This window comes from Carettochelys insculpta, chromosome 5 (assembly GCF_033958435.1).
Source record: "Carettochelys insculpta isolate YL-2023 chromosome 5, ASM3395843v1, whole genome shotgun sequence".
NCBI lineage: Eukaryota > Metazoa > Chordata > Testudines > Carettochelyidae > Carettochelys > Carettochelys insculpta.
This window is the reverse complement of record NC_134141.1, coordinates 25,686,455-25,697,476: the sequence shown is the minus strand read 5'-3', so window position 1 is coordinate 25,697,476 and position 11,022 is coordinate 25,686,455. Positions and strand designations below refer to the sequence as shown.

Here is an 11,022-nt window from a genome sequence, read left to right as displayed (position 1 = left end):
TTCGCTGGCTTGGCCACGTCCACAGGATGAATGATGGAAGGATTCCAAAAGACATCCTGTATGGTGAGCTAGCCTCTGGCAAAAGACCTCCCGGACTCCCCCAGTTGCGTTACAAAGATGTCTGCAAGAGAGACCTCAGAGAGGTAGACATCGAGCTGGACAACTGGGAAGAACTAGCAGATGACCGCAGCAGATGGAGGCAGGGGTTACACAAGGGCCTTCAGAAGGGCAAGTTGAAGATCAGACAGCTAGCAGAGGAGAAGCGAGCGCACAGAAAGCACAATAAGGACTTGCCAGACACCCACTACATCTGCAAGAGATGCAGCAAGGACTGTCACTCTCGTGTGGGTCTTTATAGTCACAACAGATGCTGTAAATGAAGTCCTCAATTGAAACTTTAAAGGGCGCGATTCATAGTCTATGCAGACTGAAGGATGCCTACTACTTACCATATCCCAAAATAGCACCCATCATGTTGTAGATATAGCCTCAGAGACTCCACTCCCCATGTCACATCTCATCCTGTTTTGCTTTAGCATTGCAGTTGGTTATCCTAGCCTCAGCTGGGATGCCTGCAGTAGCTGAAGGAAGACAATCATAGAATGCTAGGACTGGAAGGGACCTTGAGAGGTCATTGAGTCTAGCCCCCTGCCCCCATGGCAGGACCAAATACTGTCTAGACCATCCCTGATAGACATTTATCTAACCTGTTCTTAAATATCTCCAGAGATGGAGATTCCACAACCTCCCTAGGCAGTTTATTCCAGTGTTTGACCACCCTGACCATTAAGAACTTTTTCCCAATGTACAACCTAAACCTCCCTTGCTGCAGTTTAAGCCCACTGCTTCTTGTTCTATCCTCAGAGGCCAAGAACAACAAATTTTCTCCCTCCTTATGACACCCTTTTAGATACCTGAAAACCACTATAATGTCCCCTGTCAATCTTCTTTTTTCCAAACTAAACAAGCCCAATACAATGAGTTAATTAACCCTGTGTATCAAAGCATATATTAACATTTGTTTGTTCATTCAGAGGTTTTTTTTTTGCGGGGGCACTTAGTTCATTAACATCACTTACGTTTGGCTTAATGACTGACATAGGACCTTTAAAAATATTTTAATACAGTGATATATTGTCTTAATAGAAGCAGGATCTTTCTCTCTGTTGCATTAAGTTTCCAAGCCCAGTGGTTTCATTAAAATACAATCCCTTATTCTATTTGTTGCATGGCATATTATGACACATTCAATCAAAAAGCAGTTCTGTGAACCCGTGCTCTTGGGCATTCTGAGAATTTCTAACCTTTGGCAACTGCTGTAAAGTGATCCTGCCCACACCTGGCTGGCAACGGCCGAGCAAACTATCAGAAGGGTTCATTAAGCCTGTAAAGGGTAAAGTCCAACTGCTACAGTACACTGTCCTATAAAACTGTTGCTGGGGATTAAAATGTTTGAATTGGGAGAAGTTTGTGTAGATGAGAACGATGAAGCAAACTAGCAAGCAAGAGGTGAGTTTTATTCCTTATTTATCCACCAACAACACAGAATAAAGCTCTTCACAATTCTATATTAAAGAACAAAACAAACACAGACATAACTGAGGCCACTATTAGCCAAGCCTGCTGATGGGGATGGAGGGAGAGGCAACTACCCCAGGGTCCAGTGATGCAAAAGGGCAAAGGGCTGCTGCTGCTGCTGTAGCAGTAGCAGTGGTTGGAGTACTGCACAGCATGTTCCAGGTAACGCTGAGAGCTACCATGGGGAAGCTAGCCTCAGCCCTGCCCATTCCTGAGGCTCCACCCTCTCCCTGCCTTGCCCAGGGGCCTGGCATGTCTGTTGGCCCCACTGCTTTTAGCAGATGTAAAAGGGATCAGTGTGCAGCATGCACTGCGCATTAACTACCCTTCAGTGGGGTGAAGAAAGACAAGTATGAGGCTGAGCAGCTAACATTAGTCCGTGTTCTGCTTTGCAAAGAACTACAAAGAGATTTCACAAAACTAAGTATCTGCGCAATAAAACGGCAAATGATAAAAACGTAAGAACAGCCATACAGGGTCAGACCAAAGATTCATCCTTCCCAGTATCCTGTCTGCCAGGTGCCCCAGAGGAAATGAACCGAACAGGTAATGAACTCTCTCCTGCTATCCATCTCCAGCCTTTGACAAACAGAGGCCAGGTACACTATGGACCTAACCTCCATGAACTTATCTAGCTCTTTTTTTAACCATTATAATCACAGCCTTTGCAGCCTCATCTGGCAAGAAGTCCCACAGGTTGACTGTGTGCTGTGTGAAGAACTTCCTTTTGTTTTAAACCTGCTGCCCACTAATTTCATTTGGTATCCCCTACTAGATCTTATATTATGGGACCAGGTAAATAATTTTTCCTTGCTCACTTTCTCCACACCACTCATAATTTTATATTCCTCTATCATACCCCCCCCCCTTAGTCTCCTCTTTTCTAAGATGAAAAGCCCTAATCTCTTTAATATCTCTTCATATGGGACCCGTTCCAAACCCCTCATCATTTTAGTTGCCCTTTTCTGAACCTTTTCTAATGCCAGAATATGCCAGTAACAGAAATGGTATAGAGAAGGGCAACAAAAATTATTAGAAGTCAGGAACAGCTTCCATAAGAAGAAAGATTGAAACCACAGGGACTTTTCAGCCTGGAAAGGAGATGACTAAGAGAGGATATGATAGAGATCTATTACATTATGACTCATGTGGAGAAAGTGAATGAGGAAGTGCTATTTACTCCTTCATATAACAAGAACCAGGGGTTACCCAAAGAAATTAATCAGAAGCCAGTTTAAAACAAACAACAGGACCTACTTCTTCACACAAGGCACAGTCAACCTGTGTAACTCTTTGCCACAGAATGTTGTGAAAGCCAAAATTATAAAGGGGGGTCAAACACAGATACATTCAGTGATGCAGTGATTGCAATGAAGGACGGCCATTAATGGCAATTAGCCAGCACAGGGAGGGAGGCAATCCCATGCTGTGGCTGTCCCTGGCCTGTTTGCCAGAAGAGGATGGCTGAATGGATCACTCAGTGAGTACCTGTTCTGGTCACTCCTTAAGTACCTGGCAATGGTCTCTAATTTTTTCCATCCATGTGTGGAATAAATTTTACATGCAGAGGCATGTGCAAATGTGCCCCATCAGTAGAAACTCATGGGCAGCTGTGGGCATTCTACCAATCAGCTGGGCAGCACCTGAATCTCTTCTGGGGAGCCACCGGAGCACTCACCTTACAGGGAACATTGGCATCTGGTATTGGTCAGTGTCAGAGGATTGGTTAGTGATCGGTTAGTCTGACTCTAGTAAGTATGTTTGTGTACTTTAACTGTGACTAAACAGGGCCCTTTTACAATATGGAGATACCTATCTCACAAAGCCGGAGGGGACTTTGCCAGATCATTGAGTCCAGTCCCCTACACTCCCAGCACGATCTATATCACATCGCTGATAGATTTTTCCCCCTAAATGGCCCCCTCAAGGGCTGAGCTCACAACCGTGCGGTTACAAAGCCAGCCCTCAAACTATTGAGGGATCCCTCTCTCTCCCCATTTTAAGATTAGGGTGATTCATAGAGACTGCAATTGAGATCAGTCACCAAATGAAGGCGACTGCAAACTACAGAGTGGGAGGGGTAACATGGCGGTGAAGTGACTCACCAAAGGTCATATAGTAAGACAGTGGCAGAGACTGCCATAGGACTCAGCTTTCCCGCCTCCCAGGTTCACCCTGTCCTGCGACTCTCGCTCATCTCAGCCCTTTCCCAACAAAACAAAAAGCAGTCAAGTAGCACTTTAAAGACTAGCAAAACGGTTTATTAGGTGAGCTTTCGTGGGACAGACCCACTTCTTCAGACCGTAGCCAGACCAGAACAGACTCAATATGTCTGGCCACCCCTCCACTCTCTGATTTGCTCACCTTGATTATCTTTTTCTGATTTGCCACCCTTGATTACTATTTTTGGTTCTCTGGGCCTTACATATTGAGTCTGTTCTGGTCTGGCTACGGTCTGAAGAAGTGGGTCTGTCCCACGAAAGCTCACCTAATAAACCGTTTTGCTAGTCTTTAAAGTGCTACTTGGCTGCTTTTTGTTTTGATAGCGTATAGACTAGCACGACTTCCTCTCTGTTACTTTCCCAACAAAGAAGTTACGGACTTTTCACTCCCTACAGCCCCCGGGCCGGGGAAGACGGGGCTGTTTCCCCCGCTTAGAGATCGACACACCGGGCATTTGGACTGTAACGCAGATCTCAGGGGCGGGCCGCTCGCAACTTGTTTTGCTCCCTTGGGGGGCGAGTTTCGGGTCACAGCAATGGCTGTCTCGGTAGCTCCCCGCAGTGACTAAGCCCTGCGCCGCGCCGCTTGCCTCATCGCACCTATTGTACCAGGGCTTTGAACCGGTATTTCCTGTTCCACCCTCTCCAGCCAGAGCCAGGCGTGGGGGTGGCGGCGGGAGCGGGCGAGCTGCTGCCACTCCACACCGGGACGGGAAGGCTGCCAGCGCGGTAAGCGAGCGGAAAGGGGGGCGCGTGTGCGGAGCTGGGCACAGCCCGCAGGCAGCACTTCCCTGCACGGGCGCTCCCTGCTCCACCACCCCGCGGGGCCACGAGCGAGGGCCGGGCTGGGTCGGACCGGGCCGCTGCGGCAGGTGCCCGCCGGGCCCGCTCCGACCCAGCTCACCTGCCTGGCCGGACCACGGTCACGCCCGGAGCCGGAAACCAGCCCCCGCCCTGCTTCCCCTGGCCTCGCGGCTGCTCCCCTGGCCAGCCAGGGGCCGCTCCGCTCCTTCTCTCCCTCCCCAGCCGCTCGGCTCCAGGTATGGCTCCAGGGTGCCAGCAGCCTCGGCACTCCGCGGAGCTGGCCCCCGCCAGCCCATCTGAGGCTGGCCCCGGGGAGAGCGGTGCGGGGGAGGGGTGCGGACCCCTTCCCACGTGCGGGCTCGGGCTCGGGCTCGGGCGGGGGAGGCTTGTTCGCCGTGGCTTAGATCTGTTTTGCTCTCGGCCTTGGTTTGAACAGCTCCGTGCACACAACAGCCCCACCTCCCCTTGCGCTGTGCCATGGGGCTGAACTAAAGCTGCTCCCCAGCCCGGCTTCCCAGCTGGCTGTGGCTTGGGGTGGGGGGTGGGCGGTAACCCGGATCGGGAAGCTGCGGCGCAGCCCCAGCTCTGCTTTTCCCTCGCTGCGTCTCGGCGGCGAGCAGGCGGGATTGGGCGTGTGTGTGGCTGTTCTGCACGTTGTACTCCATTTGTTTAGCCGCATGTTCAGGCGGAGGCAAGCCCCAGCAGGCTGCCCTCCCAGGCGTGGGGAGGGAGGGGCTCTTGTTCCTGCTGCATGCTACCAGCCGCTCCTCTAGGGAGCGTGAATCCCGAGAATCTCATTTACAGATGATCTTTTCTGTAACAGGATTATGGGCCTATGTGTTTCTGTGCCCACATTAAGTACTTGGAGGGAGGCTATGATACTAGGTGGGAAGAAGAGCTGTCACTGAGGAATCAGTCACAGAGAAGTAGCCCTCCTAGCGTGTATCTTCACAAAACAAAACACCCATGCAGCCCTTTAAAGACTACCAAAATCATTTATTACGTTATAACTATTGGCGGCTCAGAAGGAGTGGGTCTGCCCCACAAAAGGTCATCACCTAATAAATGATTTTGTTAGTCTTTAAAGTGCTAGGTGACTTTTTTTTTTAACCGAGGAATCAGCTAGGCTTTCTTTGTTAGGTTTGTGGGTTTTTTCCCCTTGGAGTGTGGTTGGGAGCGAGAGAGAGAAATACACCAAAATAATGATTCAGAATGTCATTGCAATAGAGAGACTTTCCGAGATCTTTATTTTGGCACATCTTCACTAAATTCCAGCCATGGTTCAGTTTTCTGGATTAGAAGACACTTCAAAGATACTGTCAAAGTCTTTTGAAACAAGGTTTGGCCATCCAGTGGTTTGCTTTTACAGCTTTTCTGTTTCTTTAGTCAGACCTATTAAGTACTCCTTTCCCTTTTATATTTCTTCATGGGTTGAAATAGTTGCTAATCTTAAAACACAGACCAGATATTATACAGTCTCAAATATTGCTAATAAGAGTGGTTCAAATTAAATAGATGAGGTTTCAGGTAAGATTTAAAAACTGAGATTGTGTAAATAGCATATGAATTGACACAAAAAAGGAGGACTAAAGTAGTGTTTGAAACAACTAAGCCCACCAAGGTTTTGCACCAGTAGAGATGACCACAAATGCAGTTTGATGTGACTGAACGTGGGTCTAAGGAGCCCACTAAGGTCATTGGAGCAGTGATCAGTGGAATTTCATTTTAATGACTGTCAGCTATAGTAAGAGACCTGGATGAAGAGATGGGATGCGGTTGTTTAACTTGTTGTATGCACTGCTAAGTTGCAAACTGCTCTAGTAAGACCATAACCATAGTAAATGTAAGGTTTATGAGTAATCGATTCAGCTGAAAAGAGTGGGTGTGCTATAGAATTGTTTGTCTCTTTGAAATGTTAAATGTTACAGAAAAGTTTGGGAGCCACTGCCCTAGAGAGCTTGTATCTTGTGTTACTTTTACTTGTGTATTAGCTAAGAGAACAGCAACCAGAGCTTACTGTTGACTGCAGCCCTGGAACTGGCATAACCAAAGTGGGGGATGACTCTTGACATTGGATCTCTACAGCCCTCACTCAATATTTTTATGCATGAGTGACTGCTATTCCACACAACTTTCACCATTTACTTAAATAAATTTGACACTTGATTTTGGAAGGGTCTCAGAGTAGATGGTTCAGGTAGATTTTGTCTAAGAATCCAAACCTTGTGATAGCTTTTTTTTTTTTTTTTGATGGTGGGGGGCTGTTCACATCTAAACATGGCTTGTTTGGAAACATTTCTAAAATAGAACTGTATTGTAGCTGGGCGGAGTGCCTGGAGAGGTCCCTACATGATTCCAACTGTCATGTTGACACGCTTGGTGTCATCTGAGATCTTGTAAATTTCCTTCCTGATGTTGTTATGTGTTTTGCTCTCAGGAAGCATAAGAAGTCATAAAATACTTAGACTTTGGCAAGAACATGCCGTCTGATCTTGGAAGTCATACTTCCACATGCTTCTTAATTGGAGTGAAGCAAGGAAAAAAGAGCAAACCAGTATTTTTCTAGCTGATCTACTAATACAGTATAATTTTCATTCAGCTACAGAGGAGTGCAGCTTATCAGGACTAGTTTGGAATTTTTCCTATACTAGTTCACACACTTTTACTCACGCTTCTCCTAATCTGAGTTACACGTCTTATTTTTTGTTCACCAGCCTAAGCAAACTAAGCCCACAAAGCGTTGTGTTAAAAACCTGAGTCTGAACTCCAGTAATTGTGCCTTCCTCTAACAAAGGTTCCACATGCTTATGTTACATAATTTACAGTTTTTCTGCCTGTAGTTGAAAAGAAAGGGACCTGCTACTCCTGGAGAAACCAACCAAGAAATCTTCCTCCCATGTAGCCGTTGGCAGTGATGCTCTGCACAAACACTGGTTGCTTTCTATATCTTCCTTCTAGCATCTGCTTCATCAACTATCTCCACTTAATAGCTGGCAGATTTAACTTGCTGTGGCATGCATGGTGTGTCTGACATCCTTAGTGCAACTTTGCATAAGCTGCTTCTGAGAATCTCTGGGAGCATATCGGCTGTTCAGTCTAGGGGCATTCTCTAAGAGGAGGTCAAAAGCATTTCTAGTAAATAATTGAAATAAGTTTTCTGGCCCTTCTCTTTCAGTGCCTTTCCACTTTTTCAGTATGCTCTTTTTCCCTGGAAAGACAACAGCTTATTTCAACAGGCCTAACAGCTAAATATGATCAGCCCTGGGCATGTCTTCTCAGGAGAACATCCACACTGGCTTGTAACTATAAAAAACCAAACAGTTAAAAAAGATTCCCCAACATTCTTTTAAATATTTGTCTTAATAATGAACCAAGCATGCAGGTGTATGCCAGATTCCTTGTTTCATTGTCATTTCCATGATTCACTTCTATAATCTATACATGCTCAGAGTAAAAGCTGTTACTTTTGTGTATGTGATGAAGTGAATCTCATCTTGTGCCCAAGACACTTTCTGCGCCTGTGGCTAGGATTGAATATCAGTTACTTATGCCTCTGCCATCTGGTTCAACTGGTATTAAAATGTTTAGGCCATGATGGTGGTTAGGGAAGACAGGGTCAAATTCCTGTTGTCACCCTTCACGTTAAGCAAGTTTGACTTCTGTGAGGGATCTAGCATGTTTTCTGTAACAGATGTTGAATATGGTTTAGGCTGATATATGGACTAGATCAGTGGTAGGCAACCTGCAGCCCATGAGACATTTGTTTACTGTTTCACACTTGCAGGGTTGCCAGATTCCACTGGTTTTTGCCCCCATAGGTGTTCTTTTTTTTTTTTTTGATTTTTGTTTGTTTTTTCTACTAACATTACTAAAGTGACACAGAGGGAGCAAGGGAATGTAAAGTGAGATTCTTGCACTATGAGAACCAGTGCTTCCTCCGCATCCAATCAAGCCACTGCTGCAGTTCAAGGGCACACACTGCAAATTCTAGGTACACAAACTCAGTTAGCAAAACTGCTCTATCTTGTATCAGAGGGGTAGCTGTGTTAGTCTGGATCTGCAAAAGCAATGAGGGGTCCTGTGGCACCTTATAGACTAACAGAAATGATGAGCATAAGCTTTCGTGGGCAAAGACCCACTTTGTCAGATGCAGGTAGTGGAAATTTGCAGAGGCAGATATAAATAGGCAGGCTAGAGCAAGGCTGGAGATAACGAGGTTAACTCAGTCAGGGAGGGTGAGGCCTACTTACCAGCAGTTGATCTGAAGGTGTGAACACCAAGAGAGGAGAAACGGGTTTTGTATTTAGCTAGCCATTCATAGTCTTTGTTTAATCCTGAGCTGAGGGTGTCAAATTTGCAGATGAAATGCAGCTCAGCAGTTTCTCTTTGGAGTCTGGTTTTAAAATTGTTTTGCTGTAGGATAGCTACTTTTAAATCTGTTACTGTGTGTCTTGGGAGATTGAAGTGCTCTCTTACAGGCTTTTGTACATTGCCATTTCTGATATCCAACTTGTGTGCGTTTATTCTTTCCCGTAGGGACTGTCCAGTTTGTCCAGTGTATATAGCAGAGGGGCACTGCTGGCACATGATGGCATATATTTCATTGGTAGATGTGCAGCTGAATGAACCTGTGATGGTGACCTGATTAGGTCCTGTGATGGTGTTGCCGGTGTAGATATGTGGGCAGGGCTGGCACCGAGGTTTGTTGCATGGGTAGGTTCATGAGTTAGAGTTGCTGTGGTGTGGTGTATAGCTGCTGGTGAGAATTTGCTTCAGGTTGTCTGTGGGCAAGGCTGCTCTATCTTGGGAGACCATCTTGGTTACAACAGTCATACAGCCCACTGAGATGAAGGAGAGCTGTTCATACAGCCCACTCACTAGCCTAGCTTGCCCATTGCTGGACTAGATCATGCACAGCCTCTGCTTATTGGTTGTTCCTTGCCATAATGCTGTATGGGCTGTAAAGTGCTCTGAAGGAGATGTGAAGGAGGAAAGACAATGGCCTCTACAGCAGCATTTCTCTTCCATGGGGGTCAACCAAACAGGGCTGGCAATAGACTTTTTGGGGGTTAGAGCTGAAGCTGTGGAGCCTTGTGAGGGTTGGATCCCAAGAACCCCATTGCCCTGCTGCAGGGGCTGAAGCTCAAGGTTGAGCAACTCAACTTCAGACGTGGGGCCCTGTGCAGTTCCCCTGCTGGCTACCTCCTATCACCAACACTGGCATTTAGATGCACAAATGCAGCCGTGTCACAGGAGAGTTATAGTGCTTTTAGAGTATGTGGGGGGTGGAAAGAAAAAGGTTGAGAACCCCTCCTGGAGCACGTTGAGGAGCATAGCTATGGTCGAGCTCCTCCGATGTGACAGGAGGTCTGGGAAGCACAGTGCTTCCCTGTTCTCTTCCAGGGATTGACACTTCTTTGCAGTTTCCCTCATCTGGGCTTTAGTTGAAAGTCAAGGAGAGCTCGCTACTTTGTCAAACTATTTTCAGTGCTGGCTGAAACAGGGATGGTAGTCCTAATGTAAACAGGACCCTGCCAATCTTCTATAGCCTTTTCCTTTCCTTTCTTGCTGCATTTCTTCCTGCCTTGTTCTAGTTTCTCTTTGCTCTTCAACCCAAAGTCCCACACCGACATTTCTGAAAAGAAAGTTGTGAAACTTACCAAATGCCAAAAAATTAACAAGTCTAAATCTGAGGGGCCCCTTTGAGGTTGAGGCCAAGGCCAACTCCTGCCACACCCCCCCCCACCCCAAGGATAAACCAGTAAAGATTTCCTTTAGTTACATTTGAAGTCTATTTTTTCTCATTGTTTCAGATGATACCGTGCAGGCCATAATCCTGTGTTCATCAAACTGCTACAGAGTTTGTATCATAACAGTTCAACCCTTAAACAGTGCTTGCTCTTTTCAAAGAGACTGTAACATACTTTTCCAGTACGTGAAGCTTAATCTCTTGTTCTTTGCATTATATCTCAATGCAAGAGTGCATGGTACTTTTAATCAGGAAACATTGAATGTGACTGTATCTCAAACTATGTTACCGAAGGGATTGTTTCTGCCAAGTGAACAAGAAATGTATAAATTGTTTTAGATGCCTGTGTCCTTTGCTGGCTTTGCCAATACCTGAAGAACACTTAGTACCCTCTGAGAAGAATAGCCGTGTTAGTCTGTAGCTTCAAGTGGGTTTTACCCGTGAAAGCTCATGTCCTAGTAAATGTTGTTAGTTTCTGAAGTGCCACAGGACTGCTTATTATTAGTAACATCTGAGTCTTTTATTTGAAATGAGTATTTTTTCACTCATGCGACCAGATACTTAGTTCTGAGTAAGAAATAGTTGGAGTAGTTTGTGACAGTTGCACTGACTTGATGCTGATCTGGCTGTGCACCAGGCCATTCCTTCAGCTTTTATTCAAACTTGTGC

At 46.1% G+C, this 11,022-nt stretch overlaps 1 protein-coding gene across 2 annotated transcripts in view; it reads left to right on the top strand.

Moving 5' to 3' along the window:
• Window positions 1–4,422: 4,422 nt before the first annotated feature.
• The window catches only part of TJP2 (tight junction protein 2), an 88,156-nt gene continuing 81,556 nt past the window's right edge, over window positions 4,423–11,022 (top strand). Inside the window, exon 1 of one of the 2 annotated variants that reach the window (XM_074994809.1) lies at window positions 4,423–4,529. The gene's annotated coding sequence lies outside the window, so the exon portion shown is untranslated. Of the gene's footprint in view, window positions 4,530–4,724; window positions 4,841–11,022 lie in introns of those variants that run through there. The other variant, XM_074994808.1, reaches the window with a different exon arrangement.